This window comes from Ambystoma mexicanum, chromosome 3q (genome assembly GCF_040938575.1).
Source record: "Ambystoma mexicanum isolate Mex_15411 chromosome 3q, UKY_AmexF1_1, whole genome shotgun sequence".
Classification (NCBI taxonomy): domain Eukaryota; kingdom Metazoa; phylum Chordata; class Amphibia; order Caudata; family Ambystomatidae; genus Ambystoma; species Ambystoma mexicanum.
The window spans coordinates 1,099,846,755-1,099,865,856 of NC_090926.1; the positions used below are offsets into that span (position 1 = coordinate 1,099,846,755).

Here is a 19,102-nt window from a genome sequence, read left to right on the forward strand (position 1 = left end):
CAACCATAATGGAACTGACCTGATGCAAATGAACATATGCATGCTCCTCACATCAATGGCCGAGCTTACATAGCTCATCTCAAACAACTAAACATGCAATCAACTACCACAACCCGAAGCTCAATTTCAAACTCACACTCATCTTCTTCCCAGGGGTACACATGTCAAGTAATAGCATTGGGCCAGGCTCTTATCTTTCCTTCACTTGTGATATGCCACACTCCCAAACTTGATGGGCAACTAAAAAGTTTCCTTGTTGATCACTGTTATGGAATGCCATCTGCAAGGGAGTACAAGTCATATTCAATGTTCTTATTAAATTAAGGTGGTTAAGGTGGTTAATGCCTTTATGAAAGAGAGGTCTTATAATCAGATTCACTTTCGTAGTGCTCCATATCAAAGTCATAGTGCATTCATGTGGCAGTGACAGCACGGCAGGTTCAAAGCTCACATGTGAATGGCTAAAAGCTGTTGGATCACAAGGTTACAACAGGCAGACAATTATTCGTGTGTATCGTAGTCAGCCTGGTTAGGGCATGGTTGCTACTGTGGTTACACAATTATAAAGACACAGCCTTTGGATAGAGTGACAAAATGACTTCTTCTCCGCTGGAGTGCAAGGATGTGTACTCTCTAAACTGTCTACTCACCCCTTACACTACTACAAACCCATATTGATCTGTGATGAATCTGGACTATCAGTCACCTCTCCCCATAGGGGTGGCACCCTCTTTGAGGCTAGGGAGGTGAGTCCACTAAGCAAGACCCTCCCTTGGGGTCTGGGAAAGTTGGACTACACTTGGAGGAACTCCCATTCCTGCAAGGAACACCCTGTCCAGAATACATTGTCTGACTACATAGACATTTGAAAAACTGTTTACTTCTGTTTTGGACTCAAATAGTGACATTTATTCAATCCCTTTGGCTTCAGGTAATGCTGGATTTTGCCTGAACACCACAGTAAAAGAGCAGTGACACACCCCTTTTGTTTGTGATGACGTACATAAAACAACAAGGTACTTTGAATACAGTAGAGAGAATCCTATGCAAAGGAAAGGCTCGGACGGGAGAACGTCCAGAGGGGGAGAGATGCGCTAGGCCATGGAGCCGGCGGTAGCTTGAGGAGTAAGTTGATTGCAAGCAAGTCACCGGAAGGCTGGCATCCTGGGAGGCAATGAAGTCAAAGATGAGAGAGAGGTGAAGAGACAGTCTAGTTTGGTGGCACGACCACATGGAAGCCGTGTGGGCTTGTGGCCCATTAACAGACACCGACGCCAGACCAACACAGTGATATCGGATCACCAATCTCTGCAAAAGATGTACACCAGCTGCCGAGCAGGGCAGAGCAATGGAAGCAAATGATCCAGTAGAGGAGCACTGCTGAGAGGGGGGGCGAACAACCATATCAAAGTCTGGGAAAGCCTAAAAAGTAAGAAAGCCAGGAAAACCCAAACGGGCAGACACACAGCCGATGCTCCACTGAAGTAAGCTGACCAGATGGCCAAAGAGCTTCAGTGAACCCTGGAAAGAGAGACATTGTTTACCAAGGCTGGTTAAACCTACAAGGTTATGTGAGTCAGGAAAACCTGAACGGGCAGTCACCCAACCGAGGCCCCACTAAAATAGGCCGACGAGAGGGCCAAAGAACTTGGGGATCCCTGAGAAAATAAGCATATAAAGCTAGACTGGGAACAGAGATGAGCAGGTGGTTTCACGATTCCAAACCAAAGAAAATAACATTTTCCAACACCAAGTCAGAGATGGTGGCATTGTATTAAAGAGACCCCTTTTCCATGCACAGGAGGGAAGGTGGCAGAACTATATAAAGATATAAGGCTGGCTGTTCAGAGCCTGCAGAGAGGCTGAAAGAATGCATTGGGACAAATTAAAATCATCTCTTGGGAAGAGATCCCAGTAACATGGCTGAGCAAAAGGCAAGCATAGAGGAAATGTGCTCTGGTCAATATTTTGGTTCTTTCTTTCTAAGTGGTAGGGCCAGAAAGTACATAGGATTTGAACAAAGGACTTCTTATTTTGGAAATTCGATGAGCATCATTAGTTTTAGTTTGTTAGGCAGGATATTTCCCTCACAGCCGTAGAGCTAGATAGGTGATTTTCTTATTATTTAAATAAACACCCTTGAACATGTCACATCTTAGTTCGACCCCTTCTTCTGGTACACAACAGATCCCAATCATAAAAGTAAAATAGGCAAAGTTAAGATATATACCTCCTTCACCTTTTGTGATAACGTGGACCGAGAGTAGGCGTTAGTCTTAAGAGGGGTGTGACTGTGATAAAACTGGTAATCCAAACAGCAATAGTACAACTGTCCAAAATAAGGAAATGCTCAAACAAACGTCTATAAATATATATATGGTAACTAAGCACAGCAATGTGTAATATAACTGTGTTAGAAGAACATTAGCAAAAAAAACACATCTGGAGAAAGAACACAGAACATGCCGAATGTGGACAATGTCGAACCAGGCTTCACGGATTCAGAGGTGACAGAACAAACTGATCAAGGCAGTGAATCAGCATCAAGTCAGGTTCAAGATGAAGTTCTTTGTTGTGTGATGTGGTGTTCGAGTGTTCATGTTCTATAAAGCCATCAGGGTTGTTTTAACTATCAAGTTTGGGTCGATATCGAAGATGCTAGTGGTTCGAGGCATTGTTCCTAACATGGTGGTACACAGACTTGTGCAGCGGTGAGGTTTGTGTTCGAGCCGAGGCTGGGGTTGCCCTCTGCCGGCTGGGTGTGGCTGCAATACAGTAATTTGAGGTTTGAAGAAAATGCCAAAGGCAGCACCGCAAGTCCTGATGGCTTGAAGGTGTTAAGTCACAGTTGATTCAAGTTCAAGGATGGTTCAAAGTGACAGGTTACAGGAATCCAGCTGCTTGATTTCTTCTGGTGCTGTGAGTCCCAATATAAGGGCTTGGGGACACAGTGAGTACGTTTCCTCTCCATTCCTAATCCAGAGAGCAACTGGCAGATTGCAGGCCTTAGTCCAACACCAAGTCACCCCTAATGTTCCCAGAGCTTTCCTCTGCCTTGGAGTGTCTGCCTTCATCTCACAACTGGAGAACTTTGGAAAAGATGGCTCTCCTAGCAGGGTCCCATAACATTATTCTGTTCATCTTGAAAAGGTCCAAAGGTATCAAAGAAGGAGTGGGAGACCCTTCTTTACAAAGGGAAAAGGCCACCAGTGATTGGTTTAAATCAAGCTTGCTTTAAGGGGTTCAATTCCAAAACAAGTGAGTTTTGACTTGTTGCATCATAACCAAAGTGCTTTGCTCTGCAGAAAGAAAGTGTAGGAGACAGGTAGGACAGATAAGCCATCAGAAAATCAAGGTTGTGGAACCATAGCTCCAGCCCGTCTGTTCTTTCAGACTTTCCCAACTCTGCCCCCTTCTTTAACTTCTAGCTTCAAAAGGTAATGTATTGTGTAGCACCCTACTTTTGGGGGGGGGGGGTGTTGGGAGGAGGGTGTGTGTGTGTGTGTGTGTGTGTGTGTGTGTATATAATATCGAAGATGCCTCTTGTGCAGGTGAGAGTATCTGCCTCCCCACTCACTATACACTCCTTCACCAGCTCATCTATCTGAGCATCTAGCCCTGGCCATCAATAATCACCTCTCAATCTGCCTTTGGATTCGTCATCCCTAAATGGCCTACATGCCCAGCCTCCAGTATTCTTCTCCTCATGCCCTGCAGACACACTATGCATCCCACCTTGCAGAAATACTCCTCTTTGAGACTCAACTCATCTTTAAACTGTGGGACCCTAACAGGGCATCTTATGCCGCCCACCCCTGTCAACCACTTCTCACACAGGCCCTGACACTTTTGAGAGTCACATCTTGCCTTGTAGCTTCTGTCCACTTTTGCTCGGTGACGGCCCTCTTACAAATCTTCACTCCCCTTCCTCATCATCATCATTTTCTTCTTGTTCTACTTGAAAAGAACTACCCGCCCTCGACATAAAGTCTGCAACCACATTTTCGTTGGTAGGAACATGCTCACAATAATATGTGACCCATCTCACTATCCTCCTCTACAACACTTCAAGGCCTTTACTCATAAGCACCCCAACCAGTGGTTTGTGATCTGTGTACACTATAAAAGGTCTTACCCACAAGCATGCTTTAAATGTCATGACCTCCCAAACCACATTGAGTTTCGTTCTCAATCAGAGAGTACCGAGCTTCCGCTCCTCTTTGTACTCGGTTCTATATCATTTCATCGCGGGATGTTTTTTCGTGGGCTTTTTTACTGCAGATTTTTTTCCGAAAAAACTCAAATTGTTTATATTTAATTTTGGGGGGGCAAAAAAATAGCAGTAAAAAAAACCCCGAAAAAACATACCGCCATGAAAGGACGTCATACCTTTGTACTCACGGGGCAAATGCAATTACCTTGTCCACACCATTTTGTTTCTGCATGAGGACTGCTTCCAAGCCCGAATCACTTGCATCCATCATAACACTAGTCTCACAAGCCGTTTCAAAATTTCCCCAACTGGCGCACTTGTAATAGCCCCTTTGACGTACTCTTGTTGACAAGAACTGCTCCAATTAAAGTCACTGCCCTTTTTATACAGGTCCCTGATGTCCTTGCACCTCACCGCAAAGTGTCTGACAAACGTTGAATAGTATTCGGCAAGGCCAAGTACTCCCTGTGTAGCCTTTGGCGATTGCAATTTCACTATAGCTGAGACCAATTCTTACCATGGCTCTAGACCTCTGTTACTCAGCGTATGACCACAATAGTTAATTGATGCCACAAGGAAGAAAGATTTCACCTTCCTGAGGGTAAGCCGAGCCTGGGACAATATCTTTAAGACCTGCCCCAACCTCTGATTATGCTCTGTGTTGTCCTTGCTCATAACCACGATGTCATCCTGAAAGTACACCACTCCTCTGATGTCCTTCAACAGGCTATGCATCACCCTCTCAATGACAGCTGCAGCAGACAATGCACAACCTTACCTGACCATTGGCCTTTTTCACCCCAACCACAGGGGAAAACCCAGTCTGGTGTCTCTACAGCCTTAATGGCACCCTCCTTCGGGAGCCTGCATATTTCCTCCCTTACTTCCTCCCTCAAGCAGATCAGGACACTTCTCACTCACACCACAAGTGGTGTTGCACCTTCTTTAAGACGTATACAGTGATGGTATCCCCTAAGTAACTCCAGCTTCTCATTTAACACTTCCTTGAGAAGCACCTCTGGATTTGGTTTGCTCTCTTTACGCACTGTAGTATTCAAACCAGGCACACTGGGGTCAATTTTGATTTCCCTGTTGTTTTGCCCATATCAGCCCAATAGGTTACCTCTCCTCTCTGAAACCTACAGCTTGGCAGCCTTCTTCTTTGCTTTACACTCAAGAAGCACTCCATACACTCATTCTGTGCCCCACCATAGGCATTTGCTCCCACATTGGGTGAAGTCAACTTGACTCCCTTGAATTTCTATTTCCACATACCATTTTCAATCATTGTTTTGCCAGAACCAGTGTAAACCAACATAGGCACCCCATGGGGTTTCCCCCTACCTTGGCCTAGACCGCACTTGGCTAACAGACCATCTAACCCCTTCCACAATTGTGGTTGAAGATTCATCCACCTCTCCCTTCCCAGAAACTTCACAGATTTCTCGGACCACAACCTGTGAGAAATGTTCACAGTGATGGGCAAAATACCCCTTTTTCCCACACTTGTGGCGTCCTGTTTTAATTCCTGGGCACATCTCTAAACTGGCAAAATGAAAAGTACTGCTGCACTGGAAACACCTCTTGACCCCTGAAGCTTTTTCAACCATAGTACCTACTTTCTTTATCACCTCTCCTTTTTATATGTATATGGACCTTTTCCCCACCGTTTTCTTTGCCTTCGTGTGATCAATCACAGCAAACACTTTTTCTAGGCATTGACCCCATTTCTTGTCTAACTCCTTGATGCATGTCATCACGTGTTCCATCTTCTCGGCTTAGTCCATCGAGGCTAGGGTCTCCATTTGTCAATTGTGCCTCCCTTATTTTGTTCTCGCCAACGTTCTGATCTCTAAACCATTTGTTCTATGAAGGACCAAAGTTACATTTATTGGCCAGTTCGCTCAGTCCTTTGTTGAAGGCTTCAATGAACTCACGTACACCTTGTTCTCAGATGCCAAAGTAACACCTTTCAAACATTATACTGGATTTATTGTCAAAGTACAGGTCCATCTTGCATAGGTTGACTTCATACGGGTTTAGATTTTCCTCCAGGTGGCCTTTCCACATCTCCGCTTGAAGGGGTATTCCCTGGTTCTGGAAGACTTTAAAAAAGAAAATCCTGCATCCTTCAATACCTAGACTATCCAGAAAGCATATCCAGGGGGCCTCTTCACTCAACTCGTCGACACCATTATGTCAAAGACGCCTCTTGTGCAGCCAATAGTACCTTTATTTGTCTCTTATGAAATACACAGCGTACATGGGTAATGAGCCCACAAGTATCTTCTGCTCAAGTCCTGTCCTTTCACCAACTGCCTCTCTCCTTCCAAAGATAACATCAGGCACAACATTCTCCTATCACATTTTCAGTTTGAATTATCATATATTAATATTGTCCACAGATAAATATAAGGTAAATTATCAAACCTTTGGCTAGGAGTTGAAAATCTTGCCCCTTGTCAGAATGTATCAGTTTGGGTGTCTGTGTGTGCTTTAGCATGTGTGTCTATGTATACATCTGTGCATATATTTGTATATGCAATATAATATATACATTTAATTTCACATCCTTAAAGTTCATGCTCTGTAAGAATGTCATTGTATTTTCCCTTGTTCCCTCCCTTGCCTTGAAGTGCTTTGAAACACATTGTGTATAGGTGCTATATAAATAAATGATCATATCATATCATATATTTTCTCCCAGCCATGCATTCCAGGCTGGAATTCCGCCCCACTTGATTGTAAATGCTCCCAGTAACGTTGGTTAATCTTGAGATTTAACGGTATAATTCCCTTCCACCTCAACACAAGTGAAGGTTGTGAAGGCAAGCACACAAACGCTCACGCCAGAAAAAATACAACCCGCTAGGGAAAAAAGACCAAGAGATTCTTGCAAGGATAACAAGTTTTAATCACACAAACAATAGGTATGCCAGGAAGAACTCTGCTGCTCAAAAACGTTCTGCAGTAACAGAATGCTACAAGGAAATTAATTGTCATCAGTGAAGTAAACATATACAGTAAACACATGCATGGCTGGTGAGAATGTACACATATGTGCGCTACTAGCACTTTATTTCAAAGTAATGCATAGTCACTTTTTTGTGAACAGTCTGTCTTCAACTACTTCAGATTATTGGTTTTGTGGGTAATGGAGTTTTTTAATGTGTTTAAATGTCAATCCTGTTTGGTAATATTTTCATAATAATGATAAATGTTCCTGACCTGTGTCAAAACCAGAACTTTTTGCTTTTACTGGTGGATTATTTTTCCTTATTCCTCTGTGGGTGGGAAAGATTTTCCACACTCATAGAATCTTTTACTCTTATTATGGGTATCATTTTTAAGACTCTCCATAGTGGTGGCTTTCAAAAGTTATCCTGTTTGACAACTTTTTGGCAATAAGTGCCTATTGTTGCTGGGTTTCCTTAGGGCTCCCCTTTTAACTTTCTCTGGCTAACCTTATGAGAACTACAGTTCCCAAGGATCTTTGGATTCCTTTTACATTTTATTAGGTGAGACCAGCACCCTCCACCTTATGTCGAGTGCTGGAGAGATATTGAGTATCCCCTTCCTCATTTTAAATGTAACATTTATGATACAAGGACAAGCTTACCTTTAATGGCTGATGGCAGTGAACATTTTTATTAAATCACTAAAGGCACACATGGGTGTTCATTTTACCAAAATGTCCCCTGTCTTCTTTCTTTTTTTGACATTTTAGCATTTCTTTTCTCTTCCTATGACCACCCGGGTGGGAAAGTCCTTTGTGCGATTTTTATCTTTGGCAGGGGTTCTGTGGACTCCCTGTCCAGGCTCCATAGTGTCTGTGAAGGCAGGAAGCGAGAGAGGAGTTCACAACTTCACAGCTCTTTGAAGCCTGACTGCGAGATTCCAGTTCAAACTGGAGGCTGGCTGTCCTGAAAGGATTGCCAACCCCCCAGGTTTGTATGTTGCAAGGCTGTCTGATTGGCTGGTTTCCTGTTTAAAAGTCCAAACCTGGAAGCTGAAGAGGTAGTTGACCTCTGGAACCATAACCGAAGAGGAAGATGAAGAATCCATGGCTGAAACGATTTCCAGCGACCAGAGAGCCTGCTGTGTAACCGGAGCCTACAGTTAGCTTTTCCTAACATTCAGCCTGAGGACTCCAAAAACGGCAACGCCAACCCAGAGCCTAGTGAGTCCCCCTAGACTCAAGAGGACCTGCATGTTGAGCCATGCCAGACCATGGTGCCCCCAATACTCTGGGAACTCAAGCCATTGTGTGGTGCACAGTTTTCTGAATACCGAATCTCGCTGAAACTTTTGGGAGCATTCTTCTGGATTTCCAGAGGATTCATTGCAGTCTGAAAAGCCCCTCCACCAGAGTTCAGGACTTCGCAAACAATGACAATCCGACCAGCAATATTCTTTCTTCTTCTATGCTCTTGAAAATGTGCCAAATCCACAGAGGTGCATCCAGTAATGAGGAAAACCTTGCCTAGAGCCTTTCCCATGATCCTTGCTGCAAACGTCCTTCCAGTGTCCAGTCTTCTGTCTTCTTAATGAAGGAATTCAAATACCAGGTTTTTGGCTGGAGATCCTGAGGTCCTCCTGCTGCTAAATCTTCTTCTGTGCTGAGGTACTGTGCTGGCTTGGGTATTTACTTACCTGAAGTCTCTTGTGATTCCTGTGCAGTTTTGGGGTGCTTTCTGTGATTGTGAGTCCTCTCACCCAGTGCACCCAGGCCCCTGCTGCAATCCTCCTAGTGTCTCTTCTCTGAAGCCCCTGTACTCTCAACTAACTCTTAAGTAAAGGACTTACTTGTGTTAACAGTCTTCCTTAGGAACCCACACTTTTGCTACTTAAGAACCTATCCTGACCTACCTGTTGGACACTAGACCTTAGTGACTCCTTCTGCCACTGAGAACACTCATGCTCCAAGAAGAATGGATTGGGCCTTTTGCAGAGAAAAGAGAATAAGTGTTTAAAAGTTACTTACTTCCAAAAGATTTTTGTTGGTAACTGTAACTCTGAGAGTGAACAGTTACAAAAGTTATTACTTACCTTATAAATGTTCTGCCATTCTGAAAAATAGATACAGGTTTCTTTTACTTACCTAAATGTTATGCCATTCTGAAAAGTATATGTAACATCTTTCTTTCCTTATAAACTGTTTCACCATTCTTACAGAAAGTAGATGTAAGGTTAGATTACCCACCTGTGATTTGGTTGTGCCTCTTCCCAAAAGTAATGCTTTTGGTTTCACTTCACAATTCCTCTTAGGATAAATGTATGAATATCACCAACTGGGTCTTGCTTCCCCTGACTTGCTGTTAGCCTGTCCAGAATAAGTCTGTATTAGGTTTTACTTACTTAGAATAACTTTGAGTCATTCATAAAGTGGAACACTGGGTTTTGCTTTCCCTGGTCTGTTGGAGACAGATACAAAAACAGTCTTCGGTTAATACCTGCCTTTAAGATGCTTATAGCTCCTGTAAAAAGTGTATAGATTGTAGTTACCTTGAGTGTTACTGTGTTGCCCTAAACTAAGTTAGAGTTATTGCTTCCATTAGTCTGTGAACTGTAAAGCAACTGTAATTGAATATTACATGAGAAGGGTTTACTTACCTTAAGTATAACTGTGTTATCCTAAATAGGTTAGAGTTATTGTCCCTTAGTCTGTGAACTGAAAAGGAACTGTAATTGAATATTACACCCCAAGGTCTGACTCCCCTAGAATAACTGTGTTATCCTGAATCAGAGTTATAGGTTTATACTGTTCCTAGAATCTGTGTTTCACTAGATCAGAAAAATATAGTGTCCAGTTGATATTTGTTATATGATTTCTTGCTGAGCATCACTGTCCAACTGCTAGCGTCTACTAACCCTATATTACTGAAAGTTATCTAAAAAGTAACTATTGGTTTGACTTCCCTAGAACTCCTCTTAGGTGTTCCAAATTAAGTTATATGCTTTGGTCTGTGTGCCTTCAAGCATAGTGTTGTGTTTTTATAAGTGTGGTTATATATAATGGGTTCCATGTCATTTAATCCTGGGATGTTTTTTCACAGGGTTTTTACTGCAGATTTTTTAAAGAAAAAACTCATCTAATTTTTTATTTTTTATTTTTGTGGGGGTCCCCCCAAATCCCCATCCCCTTTAATTTTTGTATATATTCACGAACACCCAAAACCCAAATATATATTCCCACCCCCCCTAAAAATGTCAATGAGTTTTCTGTGTAAAAAATCTGCGGTTAAAAAAACCCACAAAAAAAATGCCGCGATGAAAGGATGTTGTACCATATAATGTAATAGTATTTATTTCCACCAAGATTTATCTGGGCCTACTTGTATTTAAATAAACTTTTATTTTTACAATACATAGTGTTTCAATGTTTATTTGGACCAGTTGTATTACAATTTCATTGTACTGATTCTACAGTCCTCCCTCATACAATAAACTTCTAAACTATTTTCATATAGAATATACATACTGTCTTATTTCCTACTGCAGCAATAGTCCTAACTACTTTCACAAAAAACTGTATAGATAGGTATTGGATGGTTTGACTGATCAAATACAGTTATTTGGCAATACTGTGTTCTTTGGTAATAGAGAGTTGTAGGATGCTGGACCAGTATCCTAAACATTAATTTTTTTAATGTATTTTTTTTTCTGCTTACAGTCAAAATCAAAATTTTTACACAAGTTCACAAGTTAGTTCATAATTATCACAAAACCAACAAATAATCATGACAAAAACAGCAAATCAAGGAATGGAGATGAAAATAACAAATAATTCACCTGAAACAATTGTCTGTTCATCATCAGACTACAAATTGACAGGATTAAATAAATTAAATAAATAAAAGGACTGTCAATTGGTCACACTCATTATACTTCATAAGGCAATTTTTAAGAACTTCAACTCATTCAGTAATTTCAATAATTCAATTGATAAGAAGATGCCTTTACCTGTCGAAAGACTGAGCCAAAAATCTTGGGTATTAATCCACTCTATGTGGTATACAAATCTCGCAAAGTATTTCTCCCTTATTGCCAGCTATCCTGTACAGGTTATCAGGAGATGTCCGATGTCTTGGACATAACCTTCACCACATTGATCACATTCCCCTGAACTATGATCAAGATTATTCCATATTCTCGAAGTCTCATTCGTTTTCACTAGGCGTAATCGAAATCTTAGCTATTCGGCTCACCATTCGTGGTTAGGAAATCTTCTTAAGAAAGACAATAAACATTTGCAAGATTTTTCACAAACACTAAATGTTATTATCCAATCTGTTCTTAACAGAGCACACTTGGTTTTATCAGGATTTTCAGTCAGCATTTCAGTACTAATCTCGCATGTCTGTAATATTGGCTCTACATTCTTTTGTGATTGGACAAAAATTCACTTTTTAATAAGTTCCTATGAAAACCAACATTTTCATACTATGAGTGTTCACAAGGATCTAAAATAGATCGATATACAAGTAAAAGTTTCCATTGAAAATAAGATTGAAGAGAGTTAAATCCTAATTCATATCTTAAACGCACAATATGAAGAGACATAGGTAAATTGAGCGTTTTATTCCAAAAATGACCTTCAATTTGTGCCCAATTCATTTTACCTGCATTCTGATTTTGTTCAAGGACATACCAGATCGATGGTATAAGGTTCCCTTAATAGAACTTTATAAAGGGCAGTAGAGAAAATCTACAGACGCTTTTTAAGATTTGTTTGGTTGACTGATGAATTGTGAGATTTTTTATTCCAATTTATCATTGAGATCATTCATTGAGTTGGTTGTCCTAAGATGAAAGCACAAATATTTAATCATTTTCACAACTGGCACCTCTGATCATTCAGATGCCAATTGAGACATTTCTGGCTTTTATGCTGAGTACTAAAAGTCATTATGTTCAATTTGGCTGGATTAATCACCAATTCATTTATCTCTTCATATTTTTCCATTGCCTTAAGCGGATGTTTGAGACCAACCACGTGGTCTATAAGCGCAATGTCGTCAGCATATGCTGGGAAATGAACGGGCTGATAACCAATGCTAGGGCAAGCAAATGAATTGGCCAATAAGAAGTCTGATAGGTGTACATTAAATAAATATGCAGCTAATAAACACCCTTGCCTCACTCTGTTTCTGGTGGATATTTGGGAGGATAGGCCACTGCTAAGATTCAGTCTCACTCGGAATGTTGTTTGGTGATGAAGCGCGATTAGAATTGCCAACAGACCCTCCGGTATACCCCAGGTTCTTATTTTGTTCCATAGTTTGGGTCTGTTCACCAAATCAAATGCTTTGGTCAAATCGATCAGAGCTCTGTATTTGGGATTAGCTTTGGGACAGGAGCTTTGATTTTTGAGTATGGATAAAATTAGGCCATTCAATATGGTAGATTGGCCTTTCCTGAATCCAGTTTGCTGTTTGGCAATAATCATTTTTCTCTCCGCCCAGTAATTAAATCTTTGAGCACTAAACTTGCAAAAATGTTGCTGTCACAGTCGAGCAGGTTGATAGGGCGATAATTACATGGCTCTGTTCGATCCCTCTTTTTATATATATCCTAGAAATCAGTATTAATAGTTGCTAAGAAAACTAGGGACATGAAACAGAGCGCAAATGAAAAAAGTGCAGCAGATGCATTTTTTTCATTTGTGCTCATTTTAGAAATGCACTGATCAGCTTGCCACTTTATTTCAAGGGGCTGCGCATCAATGCAAATGATGCGCTGCCAAACCCCCTCACATACATTAATGATCAGAGTGCGATGCTGACACTAATGTATGACAAGCTCCGAGTGCTGGTAAGGTATTTCACAGTGACAGGCCCTCTAAGGGAAATGTTTAAACATGTTTAAAAATGCAGGCACGCTACCCTCAAGCAATCACGTGCAATGTGCAGCATTATCAGACAGTCACACCAATCTCATGCATGGAACAGCATCCTCATGAAATCTGTAGACTCGCGTGTAATGTACACCACTGTCAAGCAGGCATACCACAGGCAAGCTAGGCACAGCATACTCATGCAATCTACAGACTCATATGTAATGTAGAACACTCTCATGCAGACACAGCACCCTCATGCAGCGCAAAACATCCTAATGTAATCTACAGACTCACATATAAACAGACAAATCGAATCATGCAAGGCACAGTACCCTCATACAATCTACAGACTCACATATCAACAGACACACTGCCTCATGCAAGGCAAGGCACAGCATCATCATGCAAGGCAGGCAACCTCATGCAATCTGCAGACTCACATATAAACAGACACACTGCCTCATGCAAGGCACCGCATCCCCAGGCAATCTACAGACTCACATATAATGTAGAGCACTGTCACGCAGACACACCACCCTCATGCAGCACAAAACATCCTAATGTAATCTACAGACTCACATATCAACAGACACACCGCCTCATGCAAGGCAAGGCACAGTATCATCATGCAAGGAAGGCAACCTCATGCAATCTACAGACTCACATATAATGTAGAGCACTCTCATGCAGACACACCACCCTCATGCAGTGCAAAGCGTCTTAATGTCATCTACAGACTCACATGTGAGCAGACTCACCATCTCATGCAAGGCAAAGCACAGCATCATTATGCAAGGCAGGCAACCTCATGCAATCTACAGACTCACATATAATGTAGAGCATTCTCACGCAGACACACCACGCTCATGCATCGCAAGGAAGGCAACCTCATGCAATCTACAGACTCACATAAAATGCATAGCACTCTCACGCAGACACACCACAATCATGCAGCACTAAGTATCCTAATGTAATATACAGACTCACTTATGAGTAGACACACCGCCTCATGCAAGGCAAGGCACAGCATCCTCATGCAATCTACAGACTCACATATAATGTAGAGCACTGTCACGCAGACACACCACCCTCATGCAGCACTAAGTATCCTAATGTAATATACAGACTCACTTATGAGTAGACACACCGCCTCATGCAATGCAAGGCACAGCATCCTCATGCAATCTACAGACTCACATATAATGTAGAGCACTGTCACGCAGACACACCACCCTCATGCAGCACTAAGTATCCTAATGTGATATACAGACTCACTTATGAGTAGACACACCGCCTCATGCAAGGCAAGGCACAGCATCCTCATGCAATCTACAGACTCACATATAATGTAGAGCACTCTCACACAGACACACCACCCTCATGCAGCACTAAGTATCCTAACGTAATATACAGACTCACTTATGAGTAGACACACCGCCTCATGCAAGGCAAGGCACAGCATCCTCATGCAATCTACAGACTCACATATAATGTAGAGCACTGTCACGCAGACACACCACCCTCATGCAGCACTAAGTATCCTAATGTGATATACAGACTCACTTATGAGTAGACACACCGCCTCATGCAAGGCAAGGCACAGCATCCTCATGCAATCTACAGACTCACATATAATGTAGAGCACTCTCACACAGACACACCACCCTCATGCAGCACTAAGTATCCTAATGTAATATACAGACTCACTTATGAGTAGACAAACCGCCTCATGCAAGGCAAGGCACAGCATCCTCATGCAATCTACAGACTCACCTATAATGTAGAGCACTCTCACGCAGACACACCACCCTCATGCAGCACTAAGTATCCTAATGTAATATACAGACTCACTTATGAGTAGACACACCGCCTCATGCAAGGCAAGGCACAGCATCATCATGCAATCTACAGACTCACATATAATGTAGAGCACTGTCACGCAGACACACCACCCTCATGCAGCACTAAGTATCCTAATGTAATATACAGACTCACTTATGAGTAGACACACCGCCTCATGCAAGGCAAGGCACAGCATCCTCATGCAATCTACAGACTCACATATAATGTAGAGCACTCTCACACAGACACACCACCCTCATGCAGCACTAAGTATCCTCATGTAATATACAGACTCACTTATGAGTAGACACACCGCCTCATGCAAGGCAAGGCACAGCATCCTCATGCAAGGAAGGCAACCTCATGCAATCTACAGACTCACATAAAATGCAGAGCACTCTCACGCAGACACACCACCCTCATGCAGCACTAAGTATCCTAATGTAATATACAGACTCACTTATGAGTAGACACACCGCCTCATGCAAGGCAAGGCACAGCATCCTCATGCAATCTACAGACTCACATATAATGTAGAGCACTCTCACACAGACACACCACCCTCATGCAGCACTAAGTATCCTAATGTGATATACAGACTCACTTATGAGTAGACACAACGCCTCATGCAAGGAAAGGCACAGCATCCTCATGTAATCTACAGACTCACATATAATGTAGAGCACTCTCACGCAGACACACCACCCTCATGCAGCACTAAGTATCCTAATGTGATATACAGACTCACTTATGAGTAGACACAAAGCCTCATGCAAGGAAAGGCACAGCATCCTCATGCAATCTACAGACTCACATATAATGTAGAGCACTCTCACGCAGACACACCACCCACAATTCAAGGCACTGCATCCACATGCAAATGACACACTCATTCAATAGATGAGTTTAATAGAATTGTGGATTCTTGTCAACATATGTATTTTTGACTACTGTATGAAGATAATCTCCACTCCCTGGTTAAGAAAAAATAGACAAGGTAATTCAGGCTTTTAACATCTATTATTGCCCATTGTTCTTTCCGCAGGATATGCGTCTATTGTTCATTCAACATGACATATATTTCTCGAATCATTTGTTAAAAAATATTTTCAACGTTCTTTTCATATGTACTGCATTTTTGGTCTAATCATATTATATATTTCCCAAATACGAAGTAACATTTCTGTGCTCCATATCTCACAGTGTAAGTTGGATTTCTTTGTTGTCTTTACATATCTGTATTGTATGTTTTTCCCGGTCGAAGATTGTGTCTGGTCATGTGTCATCTATGTTCATGTGTGGTTATTCATCTTTGTGTATTTTCTCTATGTTTTGTGCATGATTGCAAGGAACGAGTGCTTTTCACTTCTTGTTCTTTTATTATGGAGTACATTTGTTTTTCATGAAAGAAATCCTTAGAAATAAATGCGATTTCTTGCGGGAAATACATTTTGTATTGAAGACATTTCCCCTGTTCATTTAAAACAAAATACCTATGATTTGCTCAATTTTAATTTCACCAAGCAAGCATGCATGTGTTTGGATGTGGACAAAGCTTTTTTTGGTTCATTTTTTTGTTGCTGATTTGGTGAACTTTCATAGATCAGGTCAAAAGTTACAAGCTATGGCGATGTAACTGTAACTATGGGGTCACTTCCATTATATCACATGATTAGGGTAAATGGCCCTTAGCTCTCAAGGACCTTGTGTGCAAGCTGTGCTGTTAGTGATTGTGGTCTATTGCAGAGTGATTCATCAGCCGGATATCCTATCTGGGCTCCCATGTGATCATTGCTTTTTTTGTAAACATATCCTTGGTTTTGCAGTCATTTCTTTTAAATAATCACTTTTGGATGTAATTGGTGTGGAATGCTGTGATTATGGCTTTCAATAAATAATTAAATTACTAATTAAAATTGGTTATTTATAATGCGCTTAATATCCAGCGGTTCCGAAACACATACCCGGGGATCAAACCTCTGTTGTTCTGCATCGTCTTGCTGCCAAGGTGAGCGCGTAGCCCCTTAGCTATCCTCCCTCCTCCCACATGGTCTGCTAGCTTGTGGCTTCCAGCGGCTATATTTTCCATCCTGCAGAAACTGACTTGCGAATCATTTGGTGGGTGGGGGCGGTGGGGGGCAGGATAGTACAGGGGCAACACGTTTGTCTTGGAAGCAAACCAATGCAGCACAACACAGGCTTTGAGTTCCGATCCCACACTTAGAAACCACTTGCTGGTATTGAGTGCGTTATAAAAGAACAATTATAATTATATAATTGCGTTGAAATGTCAAAACTGAAAAAAACACCTTTTTTGTCTTCGCCATTTCTTTTTTAAAGGCTGACGCATAATTCAGTTGGTAGAGTCCCCGCTGTAGGTCTTTCTTTGTTAAATACAGGTATTGCCATTAAAAATAAATATTATTATAATTATTTATTATTATTATCATCATCCTGATCGTCACTTTACAAAAACTTGTAACGCAGTGATTTTTACTTCAAACTCAAAAATCTCAGCATAACCCACATCTGAACTATTTTTATTGACCCTGTGCTATTAGTAATAATTTGCATTTCTTGGTTAGCACGTTTAAAAATAACTGCTATTTCTATCCAAGTCAACAGTGCCCATTTTATAAACTTCTGAAGGATGGCGGGTTTAGTAGTTCCTAAGCAAATTTAAAGTGCACCCTGCAGGCTACAAAGAGAGATTTACACTAACTGCATTATCTCATAAAGATACCTTACACATATTTAAACATATGACTGGCACATCACACACACACACACACACACCTCTACAGCAGGTGCATCAACTCACTGAACTATCTTTCTGCAGCAGTGAATAATGTTAATTGTAATGTTATGTGTTATTATTAGTCTTGTGGGCACAGGCAGGGGGTTGCTAGAATAGCTGAGGCAGGTAGAACACTGGTTTAGGTTGTAATTGAGGGAAAAGTACGAGTGAAATCAGACATGTTTTTGTTCCGTGAATCCCAGAGTTTTTTGGTGGCAGGTGTCATATTCTCTGACTACTTCTACGGAGAAGAGAACCCAAGGGGTCACCTTCTATGACAATAAACCCAGAAACCGTCTTGCATACCATACACACAAGTGACATTTCTTGTCAGTGACTAAGGAGGAACAATCCCATAGTTGGCTGGATGCCAGGGATTACAATTCAGTAGATGTTTGGAAAACTTGCGTCATCTGTTGGTGACCCTTACTAGGAAACATCACACACACACACACACGCACGCACGCACGCGCACGCACGCGCGCGCGCGCGCGCACACAGCCACACAGCCTTCCTGTCAGAGACTTGGAAGGAGACAATCCATGTGTCTGCTGGAGGCAGGAGATTACAAATCAGTGGTGGTGGCTGAATGTTCAACACACATGTCATGTGTGGGTGCTCTCCTAAAGAGAAGAACATCCCAGTCAAAAGCTTCCGAGCATAAATGCATGTTACATGTTTTGTAAGTGTTAAGGGAGCAGGAACAGGTGTTGGGATACTTGACATTTACATTCAGTGCCACATGCATCCCCTGTCTTTCAGCCTGAGCAGGAATAGTGACCTTCTTCAGTGGAACATGGGAGGCATGGGGCTACAGGCGTGTTGTCAATGAGGCACAGACTCTTCCATGCACACCGGCAATGCCATCATTGTGATTGGGGTATTGAAGGCACCAACCTCACATTCCTCAGCACTGAGAGCCACATTTTACTCTGGTGTGCAAGATAACATCATACATGTTTAGATGCTTCAGCCGGAGGAAGAGGTTTTTTTGTCACTTGTCTCAATCGCAGAAACATGGGAAGTGCAGATTGTACTTACTTTTGAAACTGGAGAAACAAAGCACAGTGCGGATGGACATGGTATGGGAAGTTCCTGGTGTTCATTACCACTCACATCCACCAATTATTATCAGAATTATATTTTTTGGGTGTGTGATTCAGTTCAATGAAACTTTCACATACATGTAATCATCAAAATTATACTAAATCGTCAAATAATATATCAATTCCATAAACCAATATCTTTTAAAATATGGATGATATATCATACTGCCCCATTTATCTTAAAAGATCTAAAATTGCATAATTTATAATGATAAAATTCAAACATAAATTCCTAACTACTCACTATCTACAATGGACAAAAACATTTCCTTGTCAGACGAAATAGCCTTCTCTAATCAGCCCAG

The 19,102-nt window shown here is 41.6% G+C and overlaps 1 protein-coding gene across 2 annotated transcripts in view; it reads right to left on the reverse strand.

Annotated features, from left to right (window-relative positions):
• Nucleotides 1–19,102, reverse strand: part of LOC138447643 (G-protein coupled receptor 54-like) — a 501,667-nt gene that overhangs the window by 182,064 nt on the left and 300,501 nt on the right. The gene's annotated exons all lie outside the window — the stretch shown is intronic.